This window comes from Ixodes scapularis, unplaced genomic scaffold (genome assembly GCF_016920785.2).
Source record: "Ixodes scapularis isolate PalLabHiFi unplaced genomic scaffold, ASM1692078v2 PGA_scaffold6__148_contigs__length_123643588, whole genome shotgun sequence".
NCBI lineage: Eukaryota > Metazoa > Arthropoda > Arachnida > Ixodida > Ixodidae > Ixodes > Ixodes scapularis.
This window is the reverse complement of record NW_024609881.1, coordinates 72,931,151-72,955,393: the sequence shown is the minus strand read 5'-3', so window position 1 is coordinate 72,955,393 and position 24,243 is coordinate 72,931,151. Positions and strand designations below refer to the sequence as shown.

The 24,243-nt window shown below is 48.5% G+C and overlaps 1 pseudogene; it reads left to right on the top strand.

The window, feature by feature from the left end:
* Positions 1-24,243, top strand: part of LOC120844362 — a 48,956-nt pseudogene that overhangs the window by 3,736 nt on the left and 20,977 nt on the right.

The window sequence follows — 24,243 nt, the reverse complement described above, 5'->3', positions numbered from 1 at the left end:
CCGAAGGGTTTGATGAAATGCGGTCCTTTCGGAAAACCTGATGACGACGTAACACTTTTGTGTGGGTGTCACTCAGATAAGTCTCCTGTAGGCATAAGGCCACAGGACGGAGCTCATCAAGAAAAAAATGTATGTCATCAATGTTACGAAAAAGGCCGCGACAATTCCACTGCATAATGCTAAAATTGTGGACCATAGTAACGTTTATAATAAAAAATAAAATTAAAATTAACTCAAGAGTAAGCAAATTTTTTTACGACTTAAAATCTATCTTTACACGCGGAGCATTTTTCTTTTTGGAGGTGTCATTCGGCCTGCCCGTGGTGCCACCGGAGGCCGGAAGTAGAGATTCGGAGCTCGAGTGGGGTCTGTCCTCGTCGGACCTTGACCCACTCTCGTCCATTGGCTCAGCTGGAGCCAAAGGGGCTCCTCCTTGGAGGCCTGTAACCTCGACGACTCCCCCGGTTTCCGAGATCCACCAGGGGCAGAGGGACCAAGTCCCCGACCTCGTGGTGGCTGGAACGGAGAAGCAGGGGGTGCAGAACCCTGTGCAGGGAACGCAGACCCCTGTGCTCGCGTGGATCCCGACGGACCGGCATCCACCCTGTCATCTCGAGGTAGAGCAGTGTGCACTGCTCCAGAGGTGCCTTTCTTCTGCGACGGGGTGGTCTCCGTCTGCTCGGATAATAAATCCGAACCTTTCGCACGGCTGGGGAGGGCACCTGCCCGGGCAGCTGAGATAGCGCGCCCTGGGAGTTGCACCTTTAGTTTGGGACCAGAGGACTTAAGTGGTTGAGCAAGGTCCCCATAAGACACTTGCGTTCCCACAGACGCCATAGGTGGTGCAGGTCCCCGGCGCACCACCTCGGCAAAAGAGCCTCTCTGAAAACCCAAGAGGCGACGTTTTGCTTCGGGATAAGAGATGCTTTCCTTCACCTTCAGCGTCAGAATTTCCTTTTCTCTTTTGAAATGTTCACATGACCTAGAATACGCAGGATGCTTGCCTTTACAATTTACACATTTCATGTCTTCATGACCGTCGTCAGCGTTGTGCTCGGAGCTACCACACCTGGCACATGTCTCACGGCCACGGCATGACCGCGAGCCGTGCCCAAAGCGCTGACAACAGAAACAACGGACAGGGTTAGGTATGTAAGGCCGGACCCTACAATTCAAGTACCCCGCTTTCACGGAAGAAGGCAGGCTGTTGAGCTCAAAGGTAAGGACCAAGTGTCGCGTAGGAAGTTCTTTGTCATCCCTACGGATGGTGATGCGCTTTACAGCAACAACACCCTGGCTGCGCATGCCTTCAAGAATCTCTTCCTCCTGACTCTCCATCAGGTCATGCTCAGATATAACACCACGAATGGTGTTGAGCGTACGGTGTGCAGAGACGCTTACTTTCGTGTCAAGGATATGGTTGAGGCAGAGCAACGCTGCTGCCTGATTTTTCTCAAATACTTCTACCAAAAGGTCTCCAGAAAAAGTCTTTTTTGCATTAAACTTTTCCCCTACCAAGTCTTTTAAGACCTTAGCCACAAGGAAAGGGGAGAGTTTCGACATCGGTTTCGTCTCAACTTCGGAATGTATAATGAAAAACTTAGTGACATAGTCAGTGTTGTTCTTGTCCAAAGGTGGTAGATATGCATCGGTGCGGACCCTTTTGGGGGCCCGATCAGAAGGTTTAAGCTTGGAACCCATATGAAGGGGGAGGGTTTTCAGAAACTGTGGTGCACCGCCCACCACCGAGCCCAACAAGGGAATAGGTAACGCTCCATAACAAGAAGGGCTTGGCTGAAGACGTTACTCTATTAGTGCTGCCCAGTCTCTATAACCAAGTGTGGTTCAAGACAAGAGAATCTATTGCCACCCAAGGTTAGCCCTTGCCGCCAAAGGAGTTGAAAAGGAAAGAAGAGAAATGAGAAGAGTGAAAAGAAGGAGAAGACAAAGGTGAAAGAAGGGAGGGGATAGTAGAAGGAGTGGCGACTAGACTGAATCATCCTGGCCGGGCCTTACCAGGACTCCCGTCTACACACTTAAAATTTTTACACCCTTATTCGTGTAAATGGCTCGTCCTCTGGCTAACGCCTTTATTCGTGTAAGGGTGTTAGCCGCCGGAGGTGGTGAAAATCGTGTTAACTGCTAACACCCTAAAAACAATATGGCGGCCAGTATGCGACAGGCGATACGAGCCTGGCGAGCCGTACGCGGCTTCTCGCCGGAGCAAGAGCATACGGCTCGCACGCTCGTTTGGTGTCATCTGTAGGCGCAAAACACTTTCAAAACTATGTCCAAGCGCCAACACCGCAAATAATACGAGTAAGGCCGAAACCGTTGGAGAATGAACAGCCAAGACTGTCGCCGAAGTCTCGCTCGGTCTGCTCAATGCCGGTCGCATTTTCATCGCATCAGAAGCGCTTATAAAGAAGGGATAGCTTTACAAAACACTGACAGGCTGGCTTTATTGAACAAAACGCCCACTTGCCGTGGACGACAAGTTGACAACGAATCGCTCCGACACCCTCTGTCGACAGCGGCTAGGAGGTATCGCACTCGCGCTCCGTGTGGCTCTCGATTAACTATTGCCTGTGCTCACCTCTGTTACGTGCGTTATCCACTCATGAACGTTTGTGCGTGAACAGCGGCATTCAGCACCTAGAACACGCGCTGGGAAAGCCGCCTAACCTCCTTTTGTTGCAATCAGGCAGCATAACACGACGACACAGCTACCAGCGTAACCTTAACAACTCGGAGCGATCAACACGACGGATGGACTAATGGCATCCAGCCCTCTAATAGTAATAGATCACCAACCGCCACACTTTTCAAATTGGGCGGCGACAACCCCCATCTAGCGACGAAAAAAAAAGTGATCAACATTTGAAAAAAAAAAAACAGCATTTCTTAAGCTGCCCACCGCGCGGTTATATTCACTTACGACATGCACACACACAGCACTGTACATACACACGGGCATACAAGCACTGATCAATTGCACAATACACAACAAATAGTACATACATCCTACTTTTTTTTTTTTTTCTTTATTGCCGTTTTTACTACATACATCCTACTTATACAAACCAACGAGTGCCCCGAGCGGTATATATGCCCTCCTATTTCGCGCATCGGTTAGCCCAGTGACCACGCTAGTCTTAATCAAGATATGAAAAGACTACGCCAATTTTATATTTCAATAATATTTTTTCTGCATTTGTCTTAGGTAGGTACACATATCCCTTAATAACTTCTTACAGCATAATGTATTATAATGATACGCGCCTAACTTCTAGTAACTCAACGTGAGTGACGAGAAAAAAAAAATCGTGTGAATTCTGTCTGGCAACCACACTCGCGGCGTGGTTGCTATGGCGACGCTGTCGGTACGCGCGCCGGCAGCCGTCCAGCTGGTTCGGCCGTTCGGCTACGGCCGAGTGCGCGAGTCCACGGTGAACGCCGCGAACGCAATCGAGGAAACAAAGCGTCGACTACTGAAGTTGTACGTAATCGAGTTTCCGCCCGTTCGCTGCCGAATTCTTCGTAGTCTTCTTCCGCCCGCTCGAAAGGGAGCAGCCTACCAGTCTGATTACCGCCGTGGCTTCAGTGGCTTCATCTTCGGAGGGAACTGTCAACTGAATTAGTTCCAAAACGCGGGTGCATCAGGCAGCGCAACGTGGCGCGGTCCACGCACAAAGTCGGTAAGTAAACAAAACACTCAATGCCGTTCCATTCTTTTCTTTTTTTTTATCTACGGGGGCGCGCGGTGTTTCTGGGTGGCTCAAGGGGCTCAAGGTATGGGAAAGCAACCGGAAAAATCGGCGCCTGGTCGACCATGGGGTGAAAATTTCAAGGCGTATCGTATGCAAACGACAGCGTTTGCCAGCGGAAGACTCGGTCGTCCGTGGCGAACGCATTTTTAGTGTTTTTAAGGATGTTCTAGCTGCAAAAGAAAGGAGCGCCTTAAAATTTCACAAGGTAAAATACACTGCTGAGGAAACGACGCCCCTTTGCGTGCAGGCGCCGATTTTTCCGGCAGAGTTTAGCGCGCTGTGAAATGCAGTGTGCATTTAGGGAAAGTTTTGGCATAGTATAATGTTGCTCATTGGAAAAAAAAAAAGAAATGCTGGCATCATATGTTTACACATTTTTGGAATCTTAAGTACCCTTTTTGTGGCAGGTATTGGACGCCAGCACATTTTACGTAGGAACGAAGAGTGGAATCCGGCCAATTCCCTTCCACATTAACATCAAATGAGTGCTGTGAAAGCAAAGAAGAAAGTGAGGGTGAAACAGTTCCTGCAGTAGTAAGTGCCAGAAACAAGAAAAGTGCCCCGAAGTGGAAAATATACTCCCTTGAAAAGGATCCAAAAGAAATAGAGGTTATCAGGTATACCACCGAGCGTCACAGACCTGGACACTCCATTTCAGTTTTTTAAATGCCCATGCCCTGATGAGCTGTTTACAGCGATATTTGAGGGGACCATCCTGTATTGAACTCAATGCCACCATGAACACCATTTTCGGGTTCTGGTCACACCTCCACGCAGGATGTCCTGCTTCAGATCAAGGAGGATATCCGCGACAGAATTTCCTGTACGACAGTGCGGTCGGTCCTGGCCCTGGATATAAAGGGCGCCTTTGACAACGTCCGTCACACGCTGGTGTTCTAGAACTTGGCCTCAACTGGGTGCGGGCCCCGGATGTATGATTATGTGCGGGACTTCCTGAGCAACTGGATGTCCACCATTGGAATCGAGTCCATCCGCACAAGCACCATCCCGATACCGAGCAAGGGCAATCGGCAAGGCTCGGTCCTGTCACCCACCTTGTTACCTGGCGATGTGCAAGCCGCCTCCTCTACTGGAATGGATTCCCCGGATGAAGCATACACTCTATGCCACTCTGTGTGGACGACCTGACGATTTGGGCTACGTCGGGATCGGACAGCGGGAGGCAAGACTTCCTCGAAGAAGTCATCGAGACGGTGCAGAACTACCTCGAGGCCGGCAACCTCCAGCGTGCCCCCGATAAGTCTCAGCTGTTGCTCCTCCACGCGGGCAAGCCAATTCCCGAAGAAGAAGAAGGCGGACATCCGCCTCACGTTAAAGGATGGTACCCCCGTGCCGGTGGTGAAGCGGGTTCGGATCCTGGGGCCTTCACCTCCAGCGGGACGGCGGAGCCAAGTACACGGTCGACCGACTCGTCAAGACAACCACGCAAGTCATGCGCATGGTGAGAAGGATAACGAGTCAGACACGGGCTCGAGGAGTCGGACCTGATCCGGCTGACCCAACCACTCGTCGTGAGCCACATCGCCTGCGCAAATCCGTATCTCAACCTGCTGTCGAGAGGTAAGGGCAAGCTGGACGTGATTATTCGCAAGGGGTACTAGCTGGCACTGGGGGTGCTGCCGTACGCGTCGAACGCCAAGCTCCGGCGGCTAAGTGTAAACAACACCTTCCAGGAACTCATCAACATGCACCTAGCCAATCAGTGGGAGCACCTGGCCCTCACACTGAGTGGGCGGCATGCCCCGAGCTCGCTCGGCATCCCCATCCCCGCATCGCAATGCGAGGCTATCCAGCTGCTGCTGGCCCTTTGGGACAAGATCCAGGTGGCACCAATCCCGTGGAAGCTGAACCCACCTTTGCATCCAGGTTGCTGGATGGCTCCCGGTCCCTTGATTCCGCTTGGTCCCGTCGTGTAGCATAGGGCCCCTGGTAGCAATTGGTTGCTAGCCCAGCATTTAAGCATACTCCAGCCTTTTTGTATGTAAAGCAAAACAATTACTGCAACTGAATACTTCTTACCTGACAATAATCGTAGTTTGCACTGCTCAATGCCCTTCTGTTTTATCTAAAATACCGCAACTAAATACTCCGAGTACTGGTCGGAGCACTGCGGTGCAGGTGAAGTTTCTACTTCACCTGTTGCCCTTCTGTTTTATCTAAAGTACCGCAACTAAATACTCCGAGTACCGGTCGGAGCTCTGCGGTGCCAGGTGAAGTTTCTGCTTATAAAAAAGTGTCTGCCCAAAAGCTTGCTTCGGTACCACGAGCTGCAACAGGAAGCCTGATGCAGAGGCTTTAAAGGAGCGATGCAACAATTTTTGTACTTTGCGCAAATACCGTTTAAAACGGATCCCTAACGTTAAAGGTGCGATGCAACAATATTTGTACTTTGCGCAAATACCGCTTAAAACGGATCCCTAACGTTAATGACCTATGAAACACGCGTTCGTTTCTCAACCCACGCAATAGAAGTCCAAGAAAAAAAATTAAGAAAAACGAGCAGCGTTCACCCCCTCAACTCGCAGCCAGAACAAGCGGCCACGTGATCTGGAGCCGATTATATGCCGCCAGTGTTGATCATAGCCACGCGCTGGGGTTGGCAAAGCGCAGGACACGCGCTGAGTTCCAGACATTGTTATGGCTCGGCTGTTGCCGTCGTTGGAGCGATTGGACGCGGGTCACAACCCGAATGCTTCTCGAGCTAGCAATTGTCACGAGCCCAAGTCGAGTGCCCACGCAATGCTCGGGTCCAATCTATGAACCTCATTCAAATATCGTCACTTGGGTGTACTGCGATCCCCGAGTTACGTCATCAAATTTTGCAAAGGAGAGATTGAATGAAAATTATCGCTTTTGTGCTTGAAATTACACCGCAACAAAGGAGTTTCTTGGCCAATGGCGTTGCGTGTGAGAATCCTTGAGTCCCAGGTGCGCCAGTAAGCTCGTGTAGCGAGAAAAACATTCCAATTGAATATCGTTGCACAGCTCCTTTAATGACCTATGAAACACGCGTTCGTTTTTCGCCCGACGCAATAGAAGACCTAGAAAAAAATGAAAGAAAATCGAGCAGCGTTCCCCCCTCAACTCGCAGCCAGAACAAGCGGCCACGTGATCTGGAGCCGATTATATGCCGCCAGTGTTGATCATAGCCACGCGCTGGGGTTGGCAATGCGCAGGACACGCGCTGAGTTCCAGACATTGTTATGGCTCGGCTATCGTCGTCGTTGCAGCGATTGGACACGGGTCACTACCCGAATGCTTCTCGAGCTAGCAATTATCACGAGCCCAAGTCGAGTGCCCACGCACTGCTCGGGTCCAATTTATGAACCGCATTCAAATATCGTCACTTGGGTGTACTGCGATCCCCACGTTACGTCATCAAATTTTGCAAAGGAGAGATGGAATGAAAATGATCGCTTTAGTCCTTGAAATTACACCGCAACAAAGGAGTTTCTTGGCCAGTGGTGTTGCGTGTGAGTATCCTTGAGTCCCAGGTGTGCCAGTAAGCTCGTGTCAAGTGAAAAACATTCCAATTAAATATCGTTGCACAGCTCCTTTAAGAGCAAGCTCCATGCTTTGAATGTTGCTAAGCATGCGCGCTTGTGCAGTGCAACTGTCGTTCAGGACAACGTGCTCATTCTTGGCATTTCAGTTTCACTTGCACTTAAAGGGATGTTGAACCGAAATCTGGATTCCATAAAACACGGCGGCAAAAGCGTGTAACAAGATGCTACAAACACCAAAACGTCACTCATACAGCGATATTTCGAATGGATGACCTTATTTTTAAAAATAGGAGGCGCATTTGACAGATTTGTTTGTCTTGTTTCTCCGAGAAGGAAAGGGAACGACCTCACGTTTTCTCCACCTCGCCACCTTGAGGGGGCGAAGCAGAGAGAGGAGAAAACGAGATATCTCGACGTCACGCGCCTCATCGGCCTTGTTCAATCTCAACCTCTTTCTCCAAAAATACGGCCGTCCATTCGAGATATCGCCTTGTGACTACGAGTAGTGTTTTAGGGATTGTAGCGTCCCGCCTACGGCTTCTGCATCGTTTTCTGAAATCCAAATTTCGGTTCACCAGCCCTTTAAAGGGAAACGGAGTGTGGCAGCGATGGGATAATATCTTGTGTCAGCCGGAGTTGCCTACCATTACCACTGTAGGGCAGCAAAGGCTACAGGCATGCAAGAGCGACTTTGAGAAGCGCTTTCGCAGAACAAGAGCTTGCGATAGAGCGTGTACTAGCTCGCACTTGTCGCCTTCGACCGCGCTGTCACCCTGGCAAGCCTTCGGCAACACCTTCAGAATGCCCGCATTCTTCAAGAAAGCCACAATGTTATGAATATACCACAACAATGCCTGGCTTTTATTTTTTTCTAAAAAAGAGCATTTATGAAACTTTGAAAATGCAGCAGTGCACGCTCATTACCTTCGGTACTGCTTAGTACGTGCTCACTCACGCTCACCTTATCCAGGCTGAAAAGCTTGTGCTCGGACGGGGCATATTGAACACTGGTGGTGTCTTTTGACTGAAGTAATATACAAAGTATGAACAGGAGTGATAAAGAAACACAACATTTAATGCCGGTCATCTCCACTTTTAAAAAGTATCTCAACGTGAGATTAATTTGACATTTCGTAGTAAGGGTGATGAATTCCAGACAGGGTGACACAAACCGTTTTGATAAAAACGTAAAAACAAAATGTAACTACTCCATACAGGTGCCTAATACCTAGTTTGATGACTAGGAAACAACACGGAGGACTAGAGAAATGTGATGAATATAAACAAATAAAGCTGGTCATGAATTGAAGCATACTTAGGTATGTGAGCCACACAACTTGCAGCTGCCATCTCAAGAAAAACAAACAAAGCCTTTAATGATTTCGAAAATCGGAACAATCCTGGCAGGAGTTTCACAGACTTTGGCGATTGCACTATGTGATCAGCAATCAGGCTACAGGTGTTTTCTTGATTGTATTAATCACCTTGATTGCAACTGGCCGAAGCTGTGAGTAGATTAGAATAAGACAAAGCCTCTCAAGAAGGCAGCTCGTATTGTACGTCTTCTGGCCATGGGCGAAGCCGAAAAGCCAGTAGGCCGCCATGACCACAGTAAAGCCTTCGAAAAGCCAAATGGTTTCCTCCTGCATATAAAAGCAGAATTGATTCAGTCAGAGAATAATAAAGGCCGCACTGATGAGTATGATTTTAAGCATGATATGCTTTTAGCTCCCGGCCACCAAACTGATGACACATCTTTTCGGGGACTAATGCCAAAAATCACTTCAAAACATCCCAGGTTTCGAAGTTGACTTTTGCGTTGGTTTTCTTATTTGAAACCGGCTTTGAAACCTACTGGGTCTCGAAGTCAGTTTTGGATCAGAAAGGTGTGCACTAGCAGGGTTCAAAATTTGCTGTCAAAATTTTGTTTCCTTGAGACAAGGAAACAAAAAGGAAGATACACACCACCGTCTCAAAACCAGCACAGCATACAGCTGTCATTTATTTCCACAAGTTTCCTTCCTTGTCATCCCACACGCTACACATGCTATGGAACCTATTCCTATACACACTATGAAACCTATTAATTCCGAACTACAGCTTTAAAAAAATTATCCAACATTCAAATTACTTTTTTGTATGACATCTCACTACCGAATTCTAAACCAAGAGCGCATCATTCGTTTAAACCGTTTGAAGCAATCGCCTGACGAGGAGCCCGTTGTCGTCACGCTTTGACGGCGCACTTTAGTTCACCTTTCTGCCGCCGTCTTGGGGGGGGGGGGGGGGTCTCAGGCATCGTCCCCGCGCAAATATTAGCACAACTGTTTAATTGATTGGTGCGGCACACAAACTTCTGTTCGGGCTGGAACTTGGTCAACAGTGTCTGAGATGAGCCCGACGCCCATTTCAGACGTCAAATAAACTTTCGAAATTTCTTTTATAATCTCTTTAAGAGTTTGAATGCAGGCGTCTATAATTCGCAAAATTTAATGGTCGCGATTATGTCCTCTGTGACCGATTTGCAAAAATAAATGGTTTTACAGTAATGATTCAGATTGTGATTTATTGGGAATTAACCAGTGCTGTTAATAACATGCTCTGTATTGTCCGCTCTGCTGGTGTTTTTTCTGCCGTCATTGCATCCACGCAGCTTGAAAGTGCACTGCTTTATGCGACAGGTGGCACTCACACACCGTGGCACTCCACTTCATAGCGTGGCATGTGGTGGCAGCAAAAGCCTCTGCCAAAAACATGCTAAGCACAGCATTTGTGGCGGCAGAAAAGATACAAGGCTATTATCTTGTTCCCGAGATTATAGTATGTTGCAGGTTAAGACGGTATGGTGAGGGGAAGAAGCTCCGTCTACATTCTTTCCACTTTAGCAGAAAGGATGCTATAGAGAAAAGAAGGAAACCGCCAATCGTGGCAAGCAAACCCTTTTTGGACTGGCAGAAGTGATGGGAGACGCCAGGCAGTGTAAAAAAAGGGGAAGGGGGGGGGGGGGTGGACTGCAAACGTGTTTACCAAGAATAAAAAGGGGGAAGAGTGAAAAGAGGTATTCTTCTGTAGATTCCTTTTTCTCCCGGAGCTGTGAATGTGCCATGGCCGGACTGGGCTCAACTCAATGCCCCAAATCATATTTAAAAAAAAAAAAAAATTATTGCCGGCAGAGTTTTGCGGACTCCTAAAATGCCTTCACGGAGAGGTTCCACAAACCCTCTTTCCAGAACCGTTGGCCTAGATTGCGGGCATGGGCATCTGCAGTACGTTTTGCAGGAAAAGGAGGGGGAGGGGGGCAAACCTTGTTTTCTTTCAAAGTTATAGGTTTGAAAGCTACACCCCTTCAGAATAATCCCCCCCCCCCCTTTTCCGCCACTTTGCTGACGCCCATGATTGTGGGCACCTCATCACCTACAAAATGTTTCCTAGGACCCATGTGTAGAAAGTAGGAGCCACCATTCAAGCCCCTGTCATGACTACAGTGCAGACATATCACAATAGCAGGGAAGAACAATAAATAATAATGTACAGTCTGACCGGAAACAATATTGGTACAGTTTCAGACTCGCTGCTCAGCTTGCCAGCTGAGCCAGGCTAAAAAAACGAAATTGGCAAAGTGAATGAGTTGCGAGTATAAAGATGCAACAACAAAACCCTACTGGCATTCTTAAAAAATGTTGGGGCCTTCTTGTCAATGGAAAAGGCACTCAGTAATTAAATCCAATACTCTTTCGGATAGTGAGATTGATATTGTGGTAAGGTGGGTGCTTGTCCCAAGCTCTTGTTTTAGCACCAGTGGGTGTCAAGTTACACACAGCCAGAAAACAAATCAGCATAGCCAAACGAAGCACAGGACAATTGCATCCGTAAAATATCCGATGTTCCATATTTCAATTAGTTTTTGATCTCACTCTGCGCGGCACACAATTCATAGCAGACGATTGTCCCTTTTTGGCTCTGTTCGCAGATGACTTGCCAGTCTGTTCGTCGTTTTGTTTCTGTCAGAGAATGATACCTACCTAGTAGCAAACAAACTCATTATTATTCCCTCATGTTAGCGGACGATGCGTCTGGTAGCGGTATTTTATAGCGAGTTCGTTTCACACGCACTGGCACCGTTCGAGTTCTCTCCCAGAATGCATCGCACTTGCAGAGTGTTGCACTGAGAACTGGACTCAAACGAATTCGCCAAATGCACCAAGTGCGGAAGAGTGATGCTGCCGCCATCTACGTTGTAGAAAGAATACCGACCTCAAACCGAAACTGGGGCCTTGCTGTTCGAGTGATGGGTGGGAATGCGAGAGTACAGTCGCTACCAACGTTTATCTACAAACGTTGGTCGCCGCAGCCTTTAGTTTATAGTTGCGATGACTTCAAGCAACACGGCTGTCATAGGGATAGTTACAGACGGCGTAAATTTCCGCAACCAGCTGTCTACAAAGCAGCTGGTTGCGATCTTTCAATTCTCATAACCGTTTACACTGAAGAAAATGGATGATGCTGTCCGAGCAGAAGCTTGATCCATTTCAGCATGGCATTATGCGTGGACCACTGAAAGGGTACGCCTTAAAACTAGTCTGCTGGAATACCCAGCAAAACTTTTCGATTTCGATCGTCATTACAGGTGGATCAGATATTAGCTTTCGTGAGGGCGTCGAGAACGAGAGCTTTCTCGAACAAAATATGACGGGGCAAGTTAGCTGAAGTAGGTAAATGTTAAACATGATGATGTTGCCCAAGCTTCGGGTAAAATCACTAAATTTAGCTTTCTCTGATGCTTATTGGGCAGTCAAAGTTTCTGCTGGGGCAGTTTTGTCGACAAATGTTCAATTTTTCACCCGCACACGTTGGTGATAAACATCTCGGGGGCCGCTGATGCATTTGTTCTGAGCATTTCTTTACACACTGGTATATTTCAGCGTTTTTATGGCAACAGAGCGACTTAAAACCTCCAAATAAAGCACAGTTTGTCAACTGCTTCCTTCATGAAATAGGAGACGCTCACAGTTCAAGCTCGTGTTTGATTCCGTTGCCCGCGGGACGCAATTTCTATCAGAAAATCTACTTTTTTTCCTTTCAGTTCTGCGACACATCGTAGCAGACAAACTTTCGTCATCTGCTCCAGCACCTTGCCGGCCTAGCCGGAGCGAGGCACGACGGGATCGCATTTTGGCGCAATCTCGATTTTCTCAGTGCAGCGAGTGCATGCACGCGTGGGGTGTCAGCAATGAAACAAACTCGGAGAGTGCAACCACTTGTGGAGTGCCGGCTGAAACGAACCCGCTCCACGCTGCGAGTGGACACGCGTGGGCACGAGTGCCGTGAAACGAACTCGCTAATACTTCTTCAGTGCAAGCCGGTTGAGACCTCAATGACCAAAATCGGGCTCTCGGTGAGATGGAATGGCAAACTGAGAATGATTTCATGACCAGGGGCCAAACAAATAACAGGTGCATTGTATAGTGAGAGTATTAGCACCGAGAAGTTTGGGTGGCGACCTTTTACAGCGAGCCGGGGTGACGTCCTGCTGAGGACAAAATTTACCCCCTCACTCGCCCTACAAAGGCCGAGACGGCGTTAGCTGTCGGCATATTACTTTCGGTTTTTTTTTTTTTTTTTGTGTGTGCATTTTACGTGGGAAATGTGAATTATTATATGCGGCCTTGTTGAGGTATGGTCTGTAGCTGCAGGCGAAACTTCAACCAACATTCCGAGCATGGTTTCCAGGGCAGACAGTGCATGAATCACAGATGGTATATGAAAAGGAAGAAATGCCACCACACTTGCAGGAGCATTGCAATATATTTACATCCCGCACAATCAACGCTGCTGATGATTTGAATAAATTAAGAGGTTTTTTTCAACTTTGTTTCTAAACAAAAACGTCTCAGCGAAAAAGCTGCACTCTGCTCGAGCAACATGTTAAATATATTCTGGGCCATGGGGAGAAAATTACAAGTGAGACCGCCCAAAGGCCTTTGACTTAAATGCCATTTGTATGCCCGCAAAGCGGGGTCTGATGTTCTCCTAAAGCGCAAGACAAATGGACGGCAGAATCGTCCGATCCGACAGTCCGAACGCCGCTCCGAATTGAGACACACGCACACACTTCCGATCTTGCAAGCGACACAACGATCCGTTCGGCTCCGCCCAGGAGATCCAACTTCCAAGCACTCCAGCGGAGGTCCGCGTTCATAGATCTCTGGTTCCAGATTGATGGTTTAGCTCGCACGAGCGAAGCTAGGAGCTCGTTCTTGTTAGCGCGTGCATTCTTTGCCGGGGCCATCTTTCTCGAATGGATCAGCGGGATCCACGCGTCCGGCTTCCCGTCGCCCGTCCCGTTTTCTTATTCGTCCCGACAGACCAAGTATGTCATCATGACGTTCGTGCTAGCTGTGCTGTCATTGGCTAGACGCATCCGACAATCCGTCTGCCGTGCAAAACTATCTGGCACGTTTGACGCGTGTCGGATCGCCGATCTGACGCCTGAAGCGACCAAATTTTTCGGATCAGGCAGTCGTACTGTCGGATCGGACGTCGGATCGGATGGATTTTTCGCGCATGTGTCTCGTGCTTAACTCATGAATCTGCAAAGAACAGAATTTCAGTGTCTGAAACACTTACACCGCCGCTTCCACAACCCCTTGCACAACCGCCTTATATCGTGTGGAGGGGGCGGGGCGGGTTCATCGACGGAGCTGCCTCCACCGATAGCTTTCCATACTTATAACCCAATTATAAGGGTAAACGTGACAAACACGGTTGGAAAAGCTATGAAAATTCTGTCGGCATAAGTCTCACCCAGCACCTTTTACACTGGGTAAACGAAGCCCCACTTCTCAACGTGCTTACAGCTCACAACGGCCGATGTTGACGGTGCCTTTCCCATCCTTAGTCTGACTGTCCATGCTCTTTTTAATCTCGAAGTTTTCGGGTGGTAGAATATGATACCAGCTTCTTTTTGGAAATTGCATTGCAGCGCTGAACAGTAGGTCAGCATGATCCCAAACCTCCGATCGTGAGGAAACAGGCGCAGGGAAGCCAGCCAGATGCCAGAATGCGAAGCGGAGTCCGTCACCAGACGTCACGGTGCACCTGACCCAATCAAGACGAGGCGACCGCAGCGACACTTGTGTTTGCTCTGAAGACTAATAGTACGCCGTGCAAGCGATACCATTGATCTCCACGACAATTTGCTGGATCGCGTGTCTCCGCTTGGTCGTTGCAGCTCAGGTGCGGCCACCGGATGGCCACCTTGGGACAAAGATTATCGGTCAACCTTTTGGAGCGTTGCGGAGGCTGGGCGGCAGTAAGCTGAAGACATGTTTTCTGCTCGTTCGTTGTCATTTACCGAAGAAGTTTGTTAAAACCCCGAACGGTGAGAACTGCGTTTGAGAACACGTGGAAATTTTTACGAAAGCTAAGCACCGCAAGAAAAAGGGGCAACTCGTCTAACGCAAGTCTTACCGTTCTGGCGGCATGATAAAAGCTTCCTTGGCATGCCAAAGTGCTGCATCTTTGTCTTCGCACGCTTGAATACCGATCAAGATCAAGAATTAACGCCGTGTGGATTTGTTTCATGAGTGCAAAGAGCATGAAGACGCATGTGCCTCTGGAGCAGCATTTTACTTTACTCTTACGACTGTATTTGTAACTTGCGGCACTTGCAGTCCAGAAGCGGGCATGATCCAGTGGCGACAAAGGAGGGGTAGGAGGCTATGGCGACGACGACAGATTGCACACAACCATATGGACGGGCCACGTTTGAAAAACTTCAGATATCGCCGCTTCATACTTTTGCCTTCGAAAACCTACCTTCTTCCACAGCATTGCTCTATTTGTGCTGTCATGTGATCCATTTGAGTAGATTTGGAACATAGCCATGGTTAATCCATAATAGCAACCACCGATTTCGTTTCCTATTGATAGCAACTCGCTGGAACAGCTGGGTGATAGAGAAGACGCCTATGTGCGACATACCTTCAAAGCTCTGCCATGGCATCGATTCTTGATAAGTATCCAAGCGTGAAAAGGCACAGAGACGCAGCAGTTTGGCAGGCCAAGGAAGCTTTGATCACGCCGCAAGACCGGCGGGACTCGACGTTCGACAAGTTGTGCCTTTTTCTTGCGGTGCCGCGCTGTTGCAAAAAATTTTATGCGATTTCAAAGGAAATTCTTATTGTTTACACATTGCGAGCGTTTGGCGCTCCTTTCACTAAACAGAGGGGAGCGCCGCCGGAGACTGACACTCCAGCGTGCTCTTCGTGCTCCGAGCATTTCTTGGAGCACAAGTGACTTCTTTGCGCTCCGTGATGTCACATCCACAAACAAGATGGCTGTGCCATTGTTGAGATTGTTGAAACAAAAGGCGTAGCCGGACAGCTGCTCCTTTTCAGTCATTAGTGGTTAATCCAGCAGGTAAAAACAATTTGATTTGAAAGCCAAGACAGCAATTAGCATTCCGGAAAAGGTTTGTTCATGTGCCTTGCCTGAGAACAAAGTGATCTATCGAACGAGCATGCCGATAGCTCGGCGACAGAAAAGTTGCCGAGAAGACAGTGGGACGGCTGCCCTTTTTAAACTGCTTAGTCCAGCTGCAGCGAATAAAGATACTTAGATTGGAAAGCCGAAGCATCAGTTAGCATTGCGGAGCACAAGTGACTTCTTTGCGCTCCGTGATGTCACATCCACAAACAAGATGGCTGTGCCATTGTTGAGATTGTTGAAACAAAAGGCGTAGCCGGACAGCTGCTCCTTTTCAGTCATTAGTGGTTAATCCAGCAGGTAAAAACAATTTGATTTGAAAGCCAAGACAGCAATTAGCATTCCGGAAAAGGTTTGTTCATGTGCCTTGTCTGAGAACAAAGTGATCTATCGAACGAGCGTGCCGATAGCTCCGCGACAGAAAAGTTGCCGAGAAGACAGTGGGACGGCTGCCCTTTTTAAACTGCTTAGTCCAGCTGCAGCGAATAAAGATACTTAGATTGGAAAGCCGAAGCATCAGTTAGCATTGCGGGAAAGGTTTGTTCGTGGATCTCGCCTGAAAACGAATTCATCTATTGAACGGAAGGTTACCGACAGCACAGCGACAGAAAAGTTGTTGAGATGAGAAGACAGTCGGAGCGCTGCCCTTTCTAGGATGCTTTGCCCAGAGAATCAAGATACTTCGAATGGAAAGCCGAAACATCATGTTCATGTCTCGCCTGAAACGAATTGACGTGCTATCTATTGAACGACAGTGTTCCGGTATCGGCATAGCACATCAACAGCTTCCATCGCATTCCGTCTCGCTGCAATATGGAACCACGAAATATCTGGCAAGTGTAAGGGTTTCGTGCATCGACAAACGGGTTCAAGAATGTTGTCTTTAATTCAAATATAAACAACTTGCACGGTCAATAAATAGATCAGCCAAGGTGCCTTTCCCCGCACGTGCTCGAAGCGAGTCTCCAAACCTCTCAGAAATACTTAAACGTTCGTAGAAACTTCATAACGTCGCCGTCTCTTTTACTTTGTACCCTGCCGCTCTACACTGGCTTTAATTAATTTACCACCGAAATAATTTTGGCTTCTCCCACCCGTATCCACGGGATGCCAGGTTCGTCATAACCGTGCGGTGGGAAGGAGCTTGTGCGGCTTGTCAATAGATTCGGTGTGTCGCGCTCCTGTACGCCATGCGCCGTTTAGTTGCTGTGCCTGGAGTATGAAACTCGGAGCGTCAGAGTAGGAGTAAAGGAGTGTGGACTTAAAGGGGAGCTGCATTCATACTTAAACGTCTACCTCTTTTGCGGTTTCCACATCTCTTTGGGTTCGGGTAAGCCAGCGGGCACGGAGAGAATAACTAAATATCAGTGAGTCATATTTTAACCGGACGATGCGAAAACCTCCTCCACCTACGAGGGCGACCCGCGTTGCCGAAAGCGCGGAATATGTGACGTCTTTGGTCCTGGGCTTACTACTGGTCAGAGCCGCTAAAAGCTTTTTTTTTTGTCGATACAAAATATAAATGTCGCGAACCGTTTCAATTATGTATGAAAGTAGTTTTTGCTCAGTATTTTAGATCAGAAAAGAAACATATGCAGTTTATAAAGTACGGAAACAAGAAAAGACCCGTCGACAAACCCGCCACCAAGCGGTGAAAAAAACGGCGCATACAGTAAAACCTCGTTATAATAAAGTTGAAGGAGCGGTCGTAATTATTTCGTTATAACCATTAGTTTGTTATAGCCAATGTCCATTTCTTCCCACTATTAGCAAGCAATTGGAATTATGATTGCTTTGTTATATCCCGTTTGGTTATAACAAGGCTTTACTGTACTAGAAAGGCGTAGTGGGATGAGGCTCCGACGAACAATGGGCTTAGAAAGGTCCCGGATGTACGCGGTGGCGCTGCGGTCGTATACCGGCTCGAGGATCCGACCGGTTCCGAGCGTTCCTAAGGCTTTCGGCGCGGGCTTGGCTGGCGATTTGACCCTTTGGCGGTATGGCAGCGCGAAGTGGCTCCCGTTCTGAACTGATCTTTACCCTGTGTTTACCGTCGTTTGTGGCCAATGAAGTGTTATGCCGAATTAGTCTTTAATCGCGCGGCAAATGCAATGCGAGCTGCCCTGGCCGCCCACTTCATACAACCTAGTCAACACGTGCTTTAGTGGCACCCTCTCGAGCCGTCGACACTGAGTGCGGCAGCCGTGAGCGCTCGTTGAGCTCACTACTTCACGGCCACTCAAACCAAGACCTACAACGTCATGAAGGATGTTATTTTTTGCTTGCTTTTGTAAGACTAATTTGCCTATAACTTTTAAAATAAAGCGAAATTTGATAAAAGTTTTTTTTTAAATTACTACGTTCAGTGCGCTCAGGTTCGGTCCAAATTAAAAACCAGTCAAAAAGTTATCGCAGGGCCACTTTAATACTCCCAATGACGACAAACGAGCAAAAAACATGTCTACAGCACACTGCCGGCCAGCCTCTGCAACGCTCCAAAAGGTTAATTTTCCGTGTCCCAAGATGGTCGTCCGGCAGCCGCAATCACGGAGCGGGGAAGCGCAATTTAGCAATTGTTGTAGAGATCAGTAAAAAAATATGAATGCATACCCTCCTAGCATCCATCAGGTAGGGATACGCATTCTGTGCAGTCTATATGCCCATCAATAAGCCATTTGCAGGCAGTCGCATCCTTTCGAAGATCAATCTGGCCTTCGTCAGGCACCAGCTTTCGCTCTCAGCACACAGCCACTGTTGGTGGGCTTCGAGGCTGCTCGCATCTTCACCCTCCACAGGCGGGGCAGCCCCGGTCTGTAAATGTAGAATATGAATATGGCAGGTATTATTTGATAACACTTTATGTTTTGGCCGTGTAAAGAAAATCTGCATTCCATTTTCTAACATATCTGTTATGAAATAACAAGGTCAGGTGGAACGGCTCGAGTTCGCTGACTGAAAGACAGAGGGCTTAGCCTGAACCAATATCCTAGCAGCCTTCGATATTGGTGTAGGGGGAGAGAAGGCTGAACCTCTAAAGATGTCTTCAAATGATTCTCTAGTTGCTTAACTCCAAAGTTTCAGGCTGCTGCACTTCAACGTTCTGAACTTTTTCCAACATATATTTGCGCTGTCGCTAACCATGTTCCATGTGCCAATTTTTTACACGCCCCTTCTCCTCCAATCAGAACAGCACGAGAGTCCGCCGTGAACAGACTTGGCATCATCGTGTGTCATATATCCCCGATGATTGCCTTCCCCACTAAGATGCATTAAAGCCAAGGCTCGAGCACAAGCTCATAACATCGCTAGATGGTCGCACTGCACGAACCCTCGTGCAGCCTGAGTATCTACTAGTACAGGTAAAAGCGAGCGAGTTGAAAATGAATACTTAAAATCGAAAGAATAAAGCGCGAGGGACAAGCCCAGGACAACCACGTAAAGCCTGGTTCAAACAGTTGCGTTTGACCGCGTTGCGGCTGCGAGAAACCAGGACATCCCTGCTGCTTATATCGCGTGCCAAGATGATTCTTTGAATTGGAATCCACGCTTCATACGAAGCACAGATGTGCCGGTGACTCGTTTTCGGTTCTAAACGCAACGCAGACAAACACACCCAAACGCAAGTGTCGGAACCGACCTTTACGGTACAGGCTCACAGTAAAGCTGTGAGCCCGAACCGTCTCGCACGTCTAGCCTTCGCTTTAGTACATCTCAGGATGAGACGGAATGTATCATAATAGAACCGATGTGGTCTCACCATTCTGAGCAGAAGTGCGTGAGTAACCGATGCTATTTTCGTGGTCGCTTGCACGTAAACAACCAAGGAGCTTGTACACAACGCCGGCATTCATCTGGCTTGAAAACAACTTGAGCGTTGGCTTGGCTTGGATGTCAGCTGCCCATTGTGCTTACTTGAACTTCACGAAATCCTTTAAATTGAGCAGGCTGCTTCTTGACTTCTGCTGTCGGCGCGTATATCTGCAATTCGGCGGTTTCCGAGTTCGACGATTCGGAAATCATGGGTGTACCACCGCAACACCCTCTTAACACGATTTCGGTAGCCGTAGGGTGTAAAAAGGATGTACGAAGGGTGTAGGCCTTTCCGTACACCCTTGAATATTCAAAAATCATGTAAAAATGGTGTAGGAAGGGTGTAGGAAGGGTGTGAGCTCGGAAAAACACCCTTTTAACACGAACATGGGTGTTGAAATTTTTAGTGTGTACGAGAAGCAGGGGCCGAAGTGGTGTATTGCCTCGCCCGGGGGGCCCCGAAGGGTCCAAACCTACCCCGGGCTCGGCTCAACCACCAGGATGCCCTTTTCCCCAGACACGGGAAAGCCACGCACAGCCAGACGTGGGCGGGCGAACCCGCATGGCTCGGGGTCCGTGGAGACGCCACTCTCCAAACACCTGCTTTCACAGGTGCCCCCTGCGGGGCAGCGAAGAAACAACTCCAGAGAACGAGACTGAGAAGGTTAAAGAGGTATGTCATTATGGTGCTAGGGCCTGATTTACATAGTGCGATTTCACACGAGATTTCGCAGCTGCGACCTTTAGGAATCCCAGTGTGAGCACCACGCTTTCTTCTCCGCACAAGCGACGTCGCAGCTACACGTGCGCAAGAATATCGCACAGTGCCAATCAACAATAATTATCCTTCCTCCCCTGCTCAGTCATGCGCTGTTTTCGAACAAGCGTATTTTTGACCACGTCAGGTGCGGACGCAGGATTTGTATTGAAAGAACGTAAAGCGTATTGCGCGTGCGCCATATACACACCGTCAGCAGCGCCGCCGCTGTGTCGTGACGTTAGCGACGCGCGTAGGGCTTTATTACGGATGTTCGACTCCAAATAGACGCCGGCAGAAATATGACCTTACCGAAGGACGGCCCTGTTGCAGCAGTATACGCGCAACAAATTCGCAAACAATTTCTGATTCACTATAATTTAAATCGTTCGCGTATCTTCACCCAGTTCACATTTGTAACTGTGTCTCGGACTGCATATTAATTTAAAGTGAAACAAGTGTCTCTGCGTGTTCAATAGTTTGTTTACAGCCTTCCTACTAATGGCATTCTTACAATCTTATTTAAAACTTTGGTTGCTTGTTTGTTTTTCGTGGAAAAAAGCAAAGGCGCGAAATTGTCTTGGGAAAGTATTAGAACCTTCCATTACTCGTATTTTTGGAAGTGCTGAAGAGAGGTAGCACATTGTCACTGCGAAGGAGAAAATCTGTATTTCTGCGAGATCTGATTGCTTCTCGTCCACGAAAGAATCAAAGTCAAGTTAACTTAGGAGGCCAAGTGTTTTTCCTTCCGCCCGAAGAAAAACAAAATGGCCCTTTGAACGCACTACCATGACTAAAGCAGTAGCACGCACTATGGTGCCTGGAAACCGTCTTCGATTGACGTGTTTAGCGAATTTTAAAAGGTTGGTCCCTGAATTTCCTCCCGATGACGTCATGAAAGTGCCATGCTGTCGCCGGCCGCGATCCTGGCGGCGTCACAGCAGCTGATGGCGTGGCAGACACCTGTCCTGATGCAGGTCGCTCTTTAGTGTGGCAGTAGACAGAAGCTTCAGCAGCCAGAAGTTGGTGGTGAAAAACGCAGACCAAGCTGGAGAACTAACTCCCCATTGATAAACCCGAGACTGGAAAAATAATAATCGGCCGCGCAGCGCGGAGTGAGAAGAGAGGGAAGCCCTGGCATCTCGCCAGTAACGACGCGACGAAAGGACAGTCTTCCGTGTCGTCTGCTACAAACACTTGTTTTCAAACCTTACTCGCGTTATGCGAAATCCCACATTAGCAGTATCAAGTTGCTATGCGTAATGTTGGATGGTTGTGGAAACTTCCAACGCGCTTATCACTTACACTACGGATTAGCGAGCACTGTTGACGGTAATCAGTGGAATCCACGACGCCAACCACGACGACTATGAGAACTAACCACGTCGCACCTCCGTCCTCAGGTACGCGACGGCACAATCTAACCAGCATTGCGAGGTCGTGCTACAGCGATCGCTTTCGTTTCTTCGCACATTGTGGGCGAAAAATACGACTTGTTTTTATGTCTTCTTATTCTCGGGTTTGTCAATAAAAGGGTCAGGAAACGATATCAGCTTGGAATGTTTATGACTTTGCAGAGGCCTGCTGGCCCTAGTCTGGCCCAAGAGTAGTCGCACACAATCCCCGCCCCTGCCCGTTTCGATCTGGAGGAGCATCGTACCGGCGTGCGGTCGTGTATCACTACTGCGTGATGCACGTTAAAGACCCCAGGCTAGCGGTTGTGCCGCACTGGCTAAATTGCTCATCTACAGCTCGGAGACTCGTCGCCCTTGGAGGCAGACCATGTTCTAGGCTGTATAAACATACACACAACCCAATTTTAGTAATCGCACAGACCTCCATTGATAAAGAAGCTTCTTTTTCGCTGCGAAACGGCGAGGATATAATGACGCCATATTTGTGGGAGCGGCTTAGAGTGCATGCTCAGATCGAGCTCACATTAAGAGGTTGCTAAAGCCGGCAGTCTTGATGGTGTGCAATGCACGCAGCAAAATAACTGTTAAAGCTCGCCAACAGCACGCGCTCAGCAGTCGCGCACACAGGTATGGCCACCAGTGAATTCCACCTATATGGGTATTTCCGGGACTCCTAGTGCGCAATAAGTATGCGCTGTACACCATTTCAGCTAACTGTGCTTGCACCCCATTGCTCCGCGCGGATGCGGAGCAGCAGCACGCACTCCTTCACATTCCTCTTCGAATGACCTGATAACCTTGACGTCGTCCTAAAGCTCGTCCTAGAGGTTGTTCTAGACTTCGTATTCGCGTCGTCCTCAAGATCTCCCTAGATGTCATTCTAGAGGCTGTCCTAGACGTCGCCTTTGACGTCGTCCTCTAGGACGTTGTCTTTGACGTTGTCCTTTAGGTATACCTAGAGGCGAGGCTGACGTCGAGAGGATGGCCTAGTCGCTCCAGTCACCGAAGCGGCTGGTTTTGTACGAATTTTGAGTGACGGGTTAATCTTCTATAATCTTGTAGGGGGACAATAGCGACTTCTGCGACACAATGGCATTCTCGGGAAGGGCGGAGTTCCTCCTTCCCCTCTTCTCTCGTCGTGGCCGGAGGCGAGACACTCACCGTCACTAGCTGTTAAGGTTCCTAGAGAGGCATTACAAGCGAGGCGTTAGCGACATCCACCAGGTGCTCTTTGCTAATCGTTTAATTCGTTTTAAAATTACTTTTCGAGACTTTTCTACCAAGATATTGGTATGTTCGATGTGATACTGCTCGTTTGAACACATATAGACCAAAAAATGAGCGCCGAAATTTCGTTGTAGTATCCCTTTAACAATGCCTGGAGCTCAGCGCGCGTTGTATACTTTGCCAATCCAGCGCGTGGTTATGATTAAAGTCGGTTGCGTAGGATAGGCGGCATGGGATAGGCATAAGATAGGTATAGCTCAGACTTGGACGTAGTTCAACTACTCTACTCAAACTACTGCAGTTTAACAACTTTTCTGAGTAACTTTGTAACTTTCAATTACAACTATATTTGTGTAATTAGTAGTTTAATTTAACTACGTTAAGTAACTTCTACTCAAATTACTAACTACTTTAGAAATCTAGTGCTAATTCTGCCGATCACAAAAGTTTGATCGTAGAAATAAATAAGACGCCGGCAGACGAAGTGGCATTCCCGAACAAGGGGCCCTCCTCATATTCTGTTCCCACGCACTTATACTCGGCAGCCGTAGAAACTGCATCACAGGCGTCCTTGGGCCAAGGTGGCGACAAGCAGCGAAAACTTGACACAGGGGCGCACGAACGCAGGCAGAGATGCTTAACAAGTCTTGGTCGGGTATTGACCTAATCCGGTAATGCACGCAGACGCCCCGCCTCCAGCTGCAACCATCAAAGACAAGGACACTCAGAGGGTTGTGGTTTTCACGTTCTCTGCCTTTAGTGAGTTCTGACTTAAGCGGTTTGGGGGTTCCACGGGAGGCGCCACTCGAATGACCTCGCAGCTGGGCGCCTGTTCCCATGGTCGCCTCGTCGTCTGCGCATACTCCCTTGCAAAGCTGGACTCCCCCGCGCACAAGTGCAGACACGGATAATCCGTTCATGGGAGCACGTTCCCGCTTCCAGCTGCAACTAAACGATGCTTGTTCACGTAACGACGACGATGCTTGTTCACGTAATCCTTCGCGTCCTTCCGACCTTCCACGCCGGGGAGGCCTCCTCTTTGTTGAAAACGTTTTACTTGTCAGGCGCGTCGGGATACCGTAGTCGCCGGCGAAAATTGCGAGTCACCCTTGGGAGATCGTTTTGTTGGACCCGCTATTCTGTTAAACCAAAGCATTTTTTTTTTCAGTGGCGTAGCACTAACACTGCAACGAGACGAGCAGTCGTCCGGATGACCTCATCGTCGTGGCGCGAGACTTGATCCCTTGACG